This window comes from Lycorma delicatula, chromosome 6, assembly GCF_047948215.1.
Source record: "Lycorma delicatula isolate Av1 chromosome 6, ASM4794821v1, whole genome shotgun sequence".
In the NCBI taxonomy this organism is placed as follows: Eukaryota; Metazoa; Arthropoda; class Insecta; order Hemiptera; family Fulgoridae; genus Lycorma; species Lycorma delicatula.
In genome coordinates, this window is record NC_134460.1 from 19798733 (window position 1) to 19813942 (window position 15210).

Genomic DNA, 15210 nt, shown 5'->3' on the forward strand with positions numbered 1-15210 from the left:
CTACTTCCTTCAGTATGTTATCTTTATGATTAGACCAAACAGATGACAGTTTGAAAAGTGAGATCAGGACTATACAAAGGGTGAGTAAATACTTCAAACTTGATTTTCTAGAAAGTTTCACATTCCACTTCTCAATGCTAGCAAGCATAACATCAATTATGTTGTTTATGTCTAGCGGGCCTGTTAGCCACTCACTGCACCCTTGGATTTGTCCACCTATTACACACGAAGATCATGGTGCTGGACATCAAGAGTGCAACAATATGGGCGTAAGTCATCCTTGCTGCACTCCCTGGAGTATAGGTACAAATGATCTGGAGCAGCCGTGATCTAACAGGAATTGAGTAAGGAAATATACTACTTTTCAAAATCCCCTTCTAACCCACGGTGTGACACATTCAATTAGCCTTTATATCCATTTTACCTTATCAGATTCATCCCATCTGGACTGCCACCTGTCAAGGAGAAGACTGTAAGAAAATGCCCTACCCTCTCCATGGTAACAGTCATCCCTGAATCATGCTGTTAAGTCTGAGATAGTTTTACAGTTCTAGCAGACTCAGAGTCATCCTTCTCTGGACCCGCACAAGGGTCAGCTTGAAATGCGGTATTTTCTTGGCTCTTAACCAGGCAGGTGGTCCATATTGCAGGATCGAGTTCATGACATTGGAGTACATGCGTTGTTTCGAGGATCTTGCCTGTTCACATTGCTGAGAAGCCTGCTCAGCGCAGCCACCTGTCTCTGCTTTCATCGTGGCTTCATTGCCCCTGATCATCACATTCAGTTCGATCCTATCCACTGCTACCAGAGCGAAGCCTTCAGTAAATGCGACCAGGCCAACACTCTCAGGAAAAGTAAACCTCAGGACCCCATCATAGACAACATTCCACAATAGGGATGACTGCAAGGATCCCTGCAGTACACCTCGTTCAACTGTAAACATGGCCCTGCCATTATTGCTAGATGCGACGAATGTCCTGTGGCAGAGGAGGTTTGAAGCTCCTTCTCCAATTGGTGTCAACACACTTATAAGCCAGCGACTGTAACATCAGCAACCATAACAGATTATTGTAGGCGTTCTGACGTCAAAGAAGATGAGTACTGGGATTTTCCTTCTGTCTTGATCTAGTAATCGCACCATTGTCCATGTTCATTACCCTGTTGATGGTGTCAGTCGTTGAGATACCTGTCCTGAAAACTGTACTGGTGTGGATTTGGGCCACCTTTTTTAGCGATGTTGTCAGCATTCTCTATCTGTTGATTGGGAGAATGATCAGTAGGTGTCCTTTCTTCCTGATCAGCACCAACCACGTCATCTTCCAATCCTCTGACATGTGGTCGTTTACTAGGATATACACATCTAAGCCCTTGTATGGGGGCATGTCAACCACATCCCTGATCACCTCAACCGGCAGACTGTCAGGCTCAGGACTTTTCCCTGTCTTCATCTTCTGGGTAGTGGCAAGGAGCTTCTCTAGGGGAAATTGAGGGATATCAGCATTAATCCTCCTGACTGCAAGTGTTGCCACCATTTGGGAAGAACGCAGCTTCTTCCCAGAAGGTGACGCTTCATCACTATCCTTGCATTTGACTCAGTAAAAACCAGCACCCTATGTCGAAATTTCTTTGTGACGATCTGGTGTCCACAACCCCAATTTCTTCGTCGATCTCCCTGCAAAGCTGCCTCCAAAGTTCCTCTTGGAACTTAATGATGGCCAAATTATACCTCCTCCTGGGCTCGATGATCCAAGTCCGTTCCACAGTTTAGTCTGTGGAACTGCCATTGTGTTGACCAGCAAGTATTCCTCAGTTTGGTAAGTTCAACTGATCACCAGCAGACCCGCTTGGGGTCAGGGGTTGGTCCCCTGATGAAAACTTGTGGTCTTCAGACCTCTCTGTTTCTGTTTAGCCTCCAGAACCACCGTAAGGTATTACTTCAGAGGCTGAATGAGAATGATATGCATGAATGTAAATGAAGTGTAGTCTTGTACAGTCTTAGGTCGATCATTCCTGAGATGTGTGGTTAATTGAAACCCAACCATTAAAGAACACCAATTACCATGATCTAGTATTCAAATCCGTATAAAAGTAACTGCCTTTAATAGGATTTTAACCTTAGAACTCTTGACTTTGAAATCAGCTGATTTGCAATGACAAGTTAACCCAGCTTGGTAGACTTCTCTTACAGACCTCCGTGACCACCTCTTCAAGGACATCATCTGGCTTTATCTCATCCTCCTCATGTAACATGGTGGCAATTATTCCTGGAATGTAATGCAACCATCTAAGGATATTGTCACCTGGTCGCTGCTGCTGCCCGCTGAGAACTGTTTATTACCGAGCCCTTTTCCTGATAATCCAATACTGGGCCTTGTAGTCCCAAGAAAATGTTTATGTAAATTTTCTTGCTGACATTTCTTGCTAGATAATTGTAGATGTCTCCATTCCATACTTTGCAATTTACTCTCAAAATGGTTGATCTGTGTTTCAACATTTCCTCTCCAATGATGATTGTGTCCAAGAAAGTGTCACACCTTCATTATCATAAGAAAAATTTTGTTGATAAATGACAAGTACTTAATTTATATAGCATTGTGAATTGTTTTGGGAGCCACCTTGCAAACGTTATGAAAGTCTATTATAGGTGATTTCTTAGGCAGAACCATAACTAATTTATAGACCATTTGCAAGTTCATTGAGTTATTTACAATACCCTGACATAACACACTAAATATTGTCATCAGTTATGATAGTAGATGGGTATCCATCACCTTCTTAATGAGCAACATTTGTTCAACAATATAACAATTTTTCAATCCAGTCATAAACACTATTGTGATAAAACATTGTGTCCTAAAAGCCATCAATAGATTTTCGGGCCTTGATATTTCTTCAGACTACAAAAAAAGTGATTACTGAATGCTCCTCTTACATGTAAATGGAAAGTGGAGCAGCCTCATGAACATTATATTGCAACAGTAGAACTGACTTGTCAGCTTTAAATATATCCAAAAGTGTTAAGTAAAAAAATCACATAGCATCTGCATGGCAAACAGCAGTGTGCTAAGAAACTCAAATGAAATTACATTATGAATGTTGATTTATTATTGACTAACCCTCATATTAAAAAAAAAAATCTGTGATTTTAAAATGTACTCAACAAACAAATACTTCACAAAGGTAATATTTGTAAGCGATGAAAGGACTATTCAGAAAGTTCTCGGCCTAACAAAGAAAACAAATTTCTCAGAAGTTTTTTAAAATTTTTTAATGTGATGAGACTTCACATTTGATACATTTAGATCAAAAACTTTCTAACATTTTAAAATCCCCAGTATAATGCAATTTGTCCAACTGTTTAATAAGTAGTTGTCTCAGCTTTGATTTAATCATTTGGAGTGAATCTTCATCTAGGAGTCATTTCTTCAGGCTTTAGAAGAGGAAGTAATCCCTGGGAACAGATCTGGTACATCTAGTAGAATATGGTACATTTGGTGGAAACACCTCGAAGTGTAGGACATGAGATATGTCCACATCTTTTATCACGATAATGAAGTCGTTTAGCCTAACTTTTTATGATGATATCATTGGTCAAGGTGATTTTTGGGAATCCCGATTGTTCACCATATCGAATGGATGTATGACCATATTTTATTTCAGCAGCCTACTTTGTCTACCATTAAAAACAAGGTGAAGAATCCCCTAAAAGTGGTATAAAAGAAGAATATATAATAAAGAGAATTAGATATCAGAATGGGTTAAACCTTTTAAAACAATGTAATTTAAAATGGCTCATCAATTTTATCCACTTTTAGAAAATGTCAAAACTTGATTGCAACTATACGCATGGATTTGAAACTTTGTATCATACAATCTCAGGGATGATTCTTGACAAGTATATCATAGTCACTTGGGCAATCTCTGTGTTAGGCCAAGAATTTTCCAAACAACCTTTTTAAATGTAAAAATATGTTGCAGTGCAGAAATGTTTTTATTTTGCTTTAAGATTAATTATTAAAAAGTTAAAATTATTATTAAGTTTAATTATTAAAAAAAAGAATAGTTTTGATTATATTTTATTATATTATATTTTATCTTTTTTTTTGTTACTTCAGAAAACTGGCATCAGGGTTCCTTATATAAAAATAATGAGATAAAATACTTTGACAAATTAATGGATTAAGAAGATATTTTTAAATTAATTTTTGCAAAAGATTGAATCGTGTAATTTTCATTATAGTAATATAAATCATGTATTAATTTATGTTGCCCTTTATTTATTTTAATTAAGGTTATTTTAATATTTCTAGAAACCACGTCAAAAAAGGTATCAATGGAAAAATCGCCATGATTACCTCTTTGTTATTGCTTTTGGAACTGTAAGCTTATATGATGTTTTTAAAATTATTGCAGCTGGTTTAGCATTTGGAGGTAATTGGCAAATTTTGAAAATAATTTTGTTTACTGTTAGTTTACTGAAATACATGCACACACACACACACACACACACACACACACACACACACACACACACACACACACACACACACACACATACACACACACACACACACACACACACACACACACACACACACATATATGTTTGCATACATACATATAATTAGTGGTCATTGGTCACCAGTTTGGAGACCATGTATCCGTCAGAAATTAAATATACACAATATAGTGTGACAAGAGGTGTTTTTGCTATTTGAACATATTTGTGTATTGTGAATGCACACACATATATATTTCACTTAACAAAATTGATCAATTAACAATATGCCACTAAATTTTTTAAATGTATTTTTTTCATAAAGATTATAGTAATAATAATAATAATAATAATAATAATAATAATGATGATGACGATGTCGACAACTGCAATGACGATGACCAATGTCAGGACAGTGAAATGGACAGGGCCAGTTTTGTTCACACACAAAATGATTAGAAAATCTGTCTGAAATGACATTTGCATTAAACGTTTCATGCAGAAAACTCTAAAACAACAAAGCCGTGTGCAGTCTGCCTCCATCCTGCATGAACCACTTGTTTTCTAATCGAAAACTTTTTGAAAGAAGCTGAGGAACAAAATTGTTATGCAGCATGTTTAGATAACGTTCACTATTTATGTCCAAAAAGGAATGGTCCTATTACCCCATGACTTGAAGTAGCGGCCCTTTTCCTATAATTCTTGGAGCATGACTCATCTTTTCATGAAGCATGTGTGGATTTTCGGAAGCCCAAAAAATGCACGTTTTGTTTATTAACAACCTTGTCTAGGTGTAATTGTGCCTCATCTGAAAACCAAACATTGTTCAACAATATGTCTTGGTACACAGTCCATTCAGCGAATGTCATTCTTTGATATTTGTTGTCAACCGTTAATTTAGGCAAAACTGTTATTTTTTACAGATACAAATACAAATTGGTTTTTAAAATTTGCTGCACAGATCGCCTAGAAATGCCAAGTCTTGGTGATGCTTTTTTTGTTGATTTGCCTGGGCTCTTCAACAATGCTGCTGTGACAGTTTTCAATATTCTGTGGAGAATGAACTTCTACAGACCGTTCGCGCTTACTCTCAAATACTGAACCATCACTAATAAATTTTTTGTAAAGTCTATGTATTGTTTTAAATAAGGGCAACCACTGTGTTGGAAAAGGGGAATGAAACTATCTTTGTTTAAGCACCACACTTTTCATTTCATTTAAAAACAACACAGTCTTTACACACTGTTCAACAGTCAGTCTTCCTTTGTCAGCCAATTTGGAACAGTATACAAACAGCGCATTTGGATAGAGAAGAAACTAATATTCATGAACTGCTGTCACTTTGGCCGACATAAAACACATTAATAATTATTAACCTAAAGAATTAATGCCAAAACAAATGTTGGATCATTTTGTGCACCATTCGGTAGCTTTATCTTATTTGTAACTCCTTTAATTTTACCTTAATTTTGGCCTAGTTCTGTTCCATTCTGTTCTAATTCTCCATCCATCCTAGTTCTCAGTGCCATTTTGGCAGTTGCCTGAATGTGCTTGGTTGCTGTGGTAAATTGTATGAAAATCATTGGTTTGAAATGCTGTTCTGGTTTTTTGTTTTTTTTTTTATAAATATAGTTGTTGTAAATCACCTGAATGTTTTTAGTGCATCTTGCACTACCTTAGGACAGTAGTAACAGTTTCAGTTTGGTTGAATGCATAAACTTCTTTGGTTAAGTCTTCTGTGGTTCCGTACGTCTCTGGAAATGTTCAGTTAGTTATTGTTATGTTTTTCTACATTATTGGTTTGATGTAAATTTGCATTTATGTTTGATGCATCTCCTCCTTGTTCAAATTCATTATCATGGTTAACTTGTTCTATAAATTCACACTCGCCAATAGAATTATCATCTGATATTCTTATTTCAATACAAAAGACCAAATGAATAAATAATAACTGAAATAAATTTGTAAAAAAACAATCATTATTTAAACAAAGAGAGAAATAAAAGGCTCTACTTTGTATTAGAAAATTCATAATAGAGGTATGTTGGGCATTCCAGACTGAATTGAAACACTGTTTATTTCATTTTCAAGAAAAACAAAACTCATTATGCGCAATTCTTAAAAGCTTGCTAGAAAGGAAGTCAGAGTGGAATTATATTTTCCAACATCATTGTAATATTAAAAAATAATCTGTGTAAAGATGAGGGGTACTATCCTAAGCTACTTGCTGAATGGTTTGTACATAGATTTGTTAACAAAAAATGGTGGTTATCTTTGAGTGATGCAAATGATGAGTCTTCTCATGTGGGAGGTTGATAAATAGAAAAATAAAGTGAAATTTAAAAAAATCTTATAATTATTTACACACTTCAATCAAATACACTTATTTTTAAACATAATTCCTTCCTATTTCACTGCACTTAGTCCATATTTTAACAGATTTTTGAATGAATGCCATTCTGGAAGAAACTTTTTAGATTGTTGTGTGTAGCTAATTTTGCACTGGTTCCATGAGAAGAATGATTTCCTCGCAGCTCTTCTTTAATTGGGCCAAAAATATGAAAATTACTTAGTGCTTGGCCAGGACTGTATGTGCATGGCCCAACAGCATGAAACAAAGATCTTGAAGGCAAAGGATTGCCACTCATTTTATAACAGATCTATAACAGAAAAAAATTTTCTGTTTATGAGAGAAGAATCAGTGTTGTGAGACATGCAATTGGGGAAATAAAAATCTCCCTTTTCTTACTGATTTTTCCTTCATTAACTGGTTATATTTTAATATTAAAAGTGATATTTTTAATATTCAAAGAGACAGTATTGTTAAACCTTTCTGTTATTGGGCGTTAATTAACAATCCATCCTAATAATCATGATGACAATGCTCTTAAGGGCATTCAGCGTAATGGTGCAAGGTGATAAATAAACACATATATTCATTGCATGACTGTAATGTAAACAAATCATGTTCATTACATGATTAATGAACATTTTGTGGCTCTTTTTCTCATCAAAATTAGTTTTGATGACTAGTGTCTTCTTGGTTGGCCTTATAATATGTACCTGAAATGTATAAACATTAAACATCGAAAGATGTTTTGCATGTGTGCTGCATAATTTAGTATAATTATGTTTAATACTAATATTTGTACTTGCATAATTTTTGTTACAGGTTATGTTATTTTACTTTATGGTCTGATTACTCTCTCATTAACTCTAACATTGAATTATCTGCTTGTATTTTTGACTGTGTATACTAAGAAATCCATTCTTCATCTAGATCGTATGTTACCAGTATTTACAGGTATGGTATTTAGTTCATTTTGTAAAAATATTCAATTATTTTATTTTAAATAAAACTGGTTTTTTCTTAAATTGTGCTATTTGAGTGCTTAGTGTTCTATTGTTGAAAGTTTTCCTTAATTAGTTGTGTATTTACTTTCAAAATGTATATTTTTTTTATTTTTTCAAAATACAATATTTTTTATATTGCATTCTCATCAAAAAATACATTTTTAAAAAATATATTTTACTCTGTCTTTCCAGGTTTTGCATATTTAATGATATTATTTTCCCTAGTAAGAGTTGTTGCACATATGCATATTCTTGTCCACTTTATATTCTTTGGTTATTTAGCAATTACTGAAAATTTTTTTTCTTGTGGAAATGAAGATATTTCGTATTTGAACATTACAAATGTAAGATGTTTGAGTCACCAGAGCCCAGAATATAATAAAATAGTATCACCACAGTGTCATTCGAAAATAGGTTCTATGATTTTGTTTTGTGGCGATGAAAATATCCTTCTGTCTATATTTCGTTTAGCCAAGTGAGTATTTTGTTTTTAGAATATTTTTATTATTTCCAATCCTGTAGAATGTAGAACTTCCACACTGAAATTATGTGTTTTTCTTTGTGTAATTTACTTAAAAAATCTCTTTTAAAACAATAGATTTATTGTATAAAAATGTTGTTGATATAAAAATAATTAACAAATACTTCTATGCTGGTAACATGGACTTTAAAAAGGTAGTGAAAAATTATTAAAAGTATGAATTTATAAATTATTTATTTATGCTTGGAGCTATATAATATTGATTGATAAGAGTCACTAAGTCATAATTGTATAAATGTCAAGACTGACCAGGATTAAAACCCAGAACCTTTCTGATGAAAAATAGATGTACTACAATTCTACCACAGTTGTGAGTATATTCTGATCATAGTTACTGATTGAAGTTTGGTAATATCATCAGCATAAGTACATTTTTAAAATAATAAAGTAGCAATTAATTATCTATTGTAATGTGCTTTGATGGTATTGTAACGTCCTGGTGTACATATAAGATATGATAAAAAAACCAGAAATTAAAAAATTTTTCACTTAATTAAATTTGTCTTTTTCCTAACCGACGGCAGCACTTGTCTTAACTTCATATCAATATTTTCAGTCATATTAGACAGCTAGTTCAAATTTGGCAGCCAAGTAATTAGGATGTATTTAATTAAGAGTGGCTATTTATTTTTTTTGAAAAAGATTGAACGTGTTAAAAATGGAACAAAATGCAGTGAAGTAGTGAAGGTATTAGAGAAGACTTTTGGCAAAAGTGTTAAGTTGACACTAAGGGTTAGATATTCTAACACAATTGTGATTAATAATCATCAAATCAGTATAGTAGAAGTTGCTGAAGAGGTGGGAATCTCATATGGCTGTAATGTATCTCAAAACTGCTGGATTTTTACCAAAGCAACATTGCCTAAATTTCACAGAACAATTGATAGCTAAGATCACTGATGATGTAGAATTACTCATGTGTCATAACAAGTGATGAAACATGACTGTACAAGTATGATATTAAAATGAAGATTTGATCATCCTATTGGAAAATTGGATGACTGTTTTAACCTTGATTCCTGAAGAACCAAGACTGAAAAAGGTAGAGTTCGATCAAAAGTTAACATTCTCCTTATTTTTTTTTTTATTACAGTGGCATCTTCCATTATGAATTTTTGTAGTCAACATAGCAGGGTATTAGCAGTTTTATTGCAGTTTTCTTGGTTCAATCTAAGTCTCAAATGTGGGCAACAGTTCTCGGATTTTGCACAATGATAATGTTCCAGTTCACACTTAATTAATAATTTGTGATTATTTAACCAAAAAATAATACTAAACTGATGCAATAGCCTCTGTGTATTGGGCACCCTGCAACCTTTTCTTGTTCCTACTGATAAGAGATCATATGACAGTACAAGCATTTGTGACAATAGGTGAAATAAATAAAAAAATAAAAATTCCAGTTGTTTTTATCATGCCTCATAAAATAAAATTCCCATACTGAAAGCTGGTAAAGTTAAGTCATACCCCTCAAGTTATTGTTCTACCTCCTTAAGCAGTGTCCTGTGCAAATTGATGGAATGAGTGGTAAACCATCGTCTAGTGTGTGGTACCTTGAGAGAAACTTCCTAATGTCCCAAAACAATACGGTTTCTGCCAAGGTTGATTGTCATTGATCATGTATTTGCTCTTGAATCTGTTTCAAAATGCCTTCTTGCTTTGCCAATGTCTCGTATTTTTCAATATGCAATAGGTGTATGACACAGCTTGGAAAAGAGGAATCCTAAATAAACTGCATGAATGGGGGAGCATATAAGGAAATCTCCTTTCATTTATCAGGGATTTCTTCAGTAGTCAGTCCTTTTGAGTACAAGTTTGAATGATGGTATCCAAAAATTTTACTCTAGAAAGCTAAGTACCACAGTGAACTGTCCTAAGTATTATTTTGTTAGCCGTAATCATAAAATCTATAACAAATTGTGTGCGAAAACCCATTATGTGTTCTTTATTTATAAATGATTTTTCAATTTACTTAGCATCTAGAACTTCAGCTGCTGGCAAGAGACTACTCCCAAAACATAATAACCTGTTTAGAATCTTGGTTTAAATGACTGGATTCATGTTGTCTCCTGAAAAAACAAAATGCATTTGCTTTTCACACTTGAGGGAACATGTTGACTCAGTTATTTCTTCATGGTGAATCAGTTGAAGCATGCACGTAGATAAAATTTTTAGGAGTGTGATTTGACCAATGACAATTGTATGTAAGACTTTTAAAGGAGCTGAAGATAAAGTGTTTAAAAATGCTAGACATGCTGACAGGCCTATCTAATACTCAGGGTACTGATCTGCTCCTATGTAGCTCGCATAAAAGTGCAACCAAATCATTCTACCTTTAATCGAGATCAGGGTCACTGTGGAACCTGATATATCTACTGGTCAATCAAAAAACAATAGGCAAAATAGTCATACAACTGACTGTTCAGGATGATAAATTGCTGAATTTATCATCTCTTAATACTATATTTGATTTTTTATATATATCTACATACATATAGCAAGATGTTAATTTTCGATAATAACAGCGCGAAGAAAAGATAAGGTATAGTTAATGGTAAGCAGGTGATTAAGTGAGAGGAACATTAAGTTATATATAGTTGGAACGATGGATCTACTTTCAATAAATGATAAATTAATGCGAAACAAATCGATAGTGTACAAGCAGTATCATACACATTTCCATGTGCTTCTGCCACTTTCATGTTGGACATGAGATCTGAATTCCTGTCAGTCAACTATATTATTGCATATTGCCTGGTGAAAGTTTTCTGCATGTAGAAGAGGTGTAGAAGAATCTCACAAGAACATGAAAGCCGCTAAAGCTAAGCTGGTGAACAGTGCTGTCATTGAGAGACAGTCATAAAAAAGCAGTAGGAAACACTGGCTGGGTATTTGGTAATGATGTATATCGAGATGAAAACGGTATATCTCTATGTACCGCAGCAAATGTTTATGCACTGAAGATTTTAAGCAAGTCAACTAGAGTGAAACAGGAGTTGGTACTGATAAGAGCCAATAACAATGCAAATGTGATAGTTTGTACCGAAGCGAACCATGGAGCTGAATTATCAATCATAAAAGTCTCATGGGAAATTCCTTACTTGAGACCAGGACTAAGAGGCCATCACCTTGGACAAGCTGCTGGAGTCGAACAAAAAACTGATGATCGGTTTTCACACTTAGGATACACACGAGTGGTTGGGTGTCACACAAAGCAATACTAGTACTTGGACAGTGCAGATCACAAAAGAAGAAACCCAGATATGTGATACTGGCTTTCCAAACAGAGGAAAAACTAATTGACCAAAGATATATAAAAATTTGACTTGCAAGTTAAAGAACCTGAAAGTCTATCTAAATTCAGATTATTACCTGTATGATGACTTGAAAGGCAATACCAGTGAGATGTACAAAATGTTCATAGATTTATGGAGATCGTATTACAGTCAAGAGGAAAGCAACTCTGCATACTTATGCAGAGTTCAGAAAGGATGTACCTCTGTATATGGTTGATTGCTCTCACCAGAACAAATCGCTGAAATTGGGTCCTATTAATTTAAAGATCACCTTTGAAACCATTGGCACTGACCTGCAAATACCACAGCTTACTGTGTATTGATCTACGAAACAGTCATGAATTACACACCTTTGACTGGTGAAGTGTAGCCAGTGAAGTAGGGTTGCGCTGGTATGACCTCTCATGCTGCACCCATTGTAACGTAACTTGAATACTGTATATGTATAAATAATACTAATACATATTGCATATTATAGAATATCATAAGATGGGTACAATTACCGATATGAAAACGATAGATTCTGTAGTGGTTCTGATGCTATCGTTAAACAAAAAGAAAGTAAAACCACGTTTACCAATGAAAACGCATGGACGTTTTCTGTTAGCCACTGTAGAAGATGACACCAAGGGGCTGTTTGGCATATTCCTTCTCATTAAATATGCTAATACCTTTACAGATAAGGAATTGCAGCAGTTTAAATGCCTAGAAATGAAGTTGGTATACAAAGATACCATTAATAGATAACATGATTTGATAATTGCAGCATAATATTCTGTACTGTTTTTATTTTTTAAGTAGACGATCAAGAGATTAAAAAAATATGCAATTATTTGATCAAGCATGTATTTAATCCTTCTTAATCATCTACTAACATTTTATTTCAGTTTTCTATTTCGCTAATTAATTTAGGGCTTTTTATATAAGTGGCTTTGTCCCTTCTGCAGATTTCACAGCTAGAATGCATGAGATTTTTACTTACCATAAGCAATGATGGCTACCTGTTTTTCTCTTGCACTCATGGCAAAAGCTCTGAAACATTTCTAAATGATTTGGGATAGGTAAGCTTAAATAAATAACTTAAATATATTTTTGTTGTAAACATTTGTTATATGCATAAGTTGTATGTACAGTACAATAAAAATTAACAGCTCTTTTACTCTATTAACTCAATGTCCTGTCTACATTCTTCTTTCTTTTATGTACTAGTTTTAGTTTTAACTTTGGTATTTTTTCCATCTGAAATCAGTAAATCGAGTTGCATATAGATTTGGCAAGAAGCAGTGTAATTCCTTTTTGTCATCCAATTAGGTTGGTACGATAGCTGGGCCGAATTAAATAGTGTTAACCTTTTGCATGTTGACTGTGGCATATTTCTTATTAATTTTCATTTCTTCTAGCTTTAATGTTTGTCTATATTGAGACTGTTTGGTCTTAAATAGCTAACAGATTTCTTTTGCGCTTGCCCATCATTATTAAGTCCAACTACTATCATCCTATATTTGCTTGCTAATGATGCCACCACGTAAACTGCATTGCTTTTGTATTACAGTAGGATACCCATTGCCAGCCAATACTGCATGCAACTGCTACATAACCAATACCCCTTGGCAGTCAATACCATTCTAATGTTGGGCAACTTGACAGACACCCGCTCTCATACCCTATTTCGCGACACCAGTTAGATATCCCGTTTTGAGCTACGGCTGCAGGCAACGACTGCTGTGACATCACATGCTCTCTGCATCTAGGCAGATAGACCGTCTCGAGGCAACCCACTTGTGACATCACACGCTCATACCTGACACACCCAGCCTGTGATGTCACTGTGCTACAATTGGCTATCACTTCTCATGGTACCCCAGCCTGTGACGTTATTGTGTTACAACTGGTTAAACATTCATACTGTAGTCATTATGAACAACATAAATCATTATATAATAATTAAGAGGGATTAATGAGACAAGAAAAGGTGAAAGGGCTCAAGTTGGGACTGCAAAACAACAGTTAGTGTTTACTAAGAAGGAAGTGAAGTGACAGTGCATGCAAGTTACTTCTTGTTGGAGTTGATATTAAAAACTAGAAATTTTTGAGTTACTGATTTGGCCAACAATTTAAGTATGCAGATCAAAATAAAATCACCTACTTCGAAGCTTTTTCTGTTGCCTGTGACGAGAGTACAGCTTGGGGGTGTAACTCAGTCAGCTGTGCTTCTTCTTGCTTGTGATAATGTTAATTGTGTTTTTCAACTTCTGCAAAAATACAATCTATCTATGTGTGACATACAGTCTACCCTCATGTGTGACCCAAGTTACAGCATTCAATTGTAAGCTAGTTCTGTGAGAAAAGCAGTTGACGAATGAAGATATATCGCACTTACCGACATGAACATATCAAGTTTATGTGAAACTGTGTTGCATAAAAAATATACAGAAAGGCATAGAAATAAATTTGAAACAAGATTTGCAGATTTTAAATTATTGGAAAGTTTTTTTGTTCTCCTCGATTTATTCAATAAATATAGAATTTGTACCTAATCAAATGCAAATTGAGGTAATTGGATACAGTGCGATTCAGATTTGAAAGCAAAATTCAGTGAAGTTAGTGTGCCTGAATTTTATTTATATTTATCTGCCAGGTTTGTGAATCAGTGCTCCAACAGCTGTGACTGTGAAAGGCTGCATTGTTGACTTTCGTGCGGTTGTGTAACGTTGTATTGTACTGCTTCGGCGAAGTTCTAAATGGCAGATTTTAAAGAGCAAAGAACCTGCACAAATTTTGCTTCATGCTTAAAAAAACTAGTACAGAAACCCATCGCATGCTTGTGGAAGCATTTGGTGACAATGCTATGAGTAAAAGTAAAACGTTTTTGTGGTACAAATGATTCAAAGATGGACGAACGACAGCCGATGATGATGAGCATTCAGGAAGACCATCAACAAGCTCAACACTGGAAAACATAGCGAAAGTACTGGATGCTATTGTTGCAGATCATAGACAAAAAATCCATGATGTTTGTGCAATTGTATAAATGTCATATGGGTTCGTGCAACGCATCTTGTCGGACAATTTCAAGATGACACGCATTGCTCCAAAATTCGTACAGAGACTGTTGAACAGCGACCAGAAACAAAATCGCGTAGCTGTCTAGTGAATTGAAAAATTCAGCATGAGATGACCCTAACTTCATCTCCAACATCATAACCGGCGATGAGACATGGGTGTACTGGTATGACCCTGAAACTAAGCAGCAGTTGTCGCAGTGGAAGTTGCCAAGTTCACCGCAGCCAAAAAAAAGCACGCCAAGTTTGCAGCAACATGAAGTCCATGATGATGGTTTTTTTCGACATCAAAGGCATTATACATAACGAATTTGTTCCTCTTGGTCAAACTGTCATGTTCTATTGTAAAGTTTTGAAGCGGTTACTTTAAAGCATTAGGTGCAAACGTTCAGATCTGTGGGTAACAACATCTGGGTTCTGCACCATGACAACGTACCCACGCACACATTGCTAGCCGT

At 34.9% G+C, this 15210-nt stretch overlaps 1 protein-coding gene across 1 annotated transcript in view; it reads left to right on the forward strand.

Moving 5' to 3' along the window:
• The window catches only part of LOC142326549 (uncharacterized), a 48128-nt gene that overhangs the window by 4840 nt on the left and 28078 nt on the right, over positions 1 to 15210 (forward strand). Inside the window, exon 3 of the mRNA XM_075369128.1 lies at positions 7672 to 7803. The gene's annotated coding sequence lies outside the window, so the exon portion shown is untranslated. The remainder of the gene's footprint in view (positions 1 to 7671; positions 7804 to 15210) is intronic.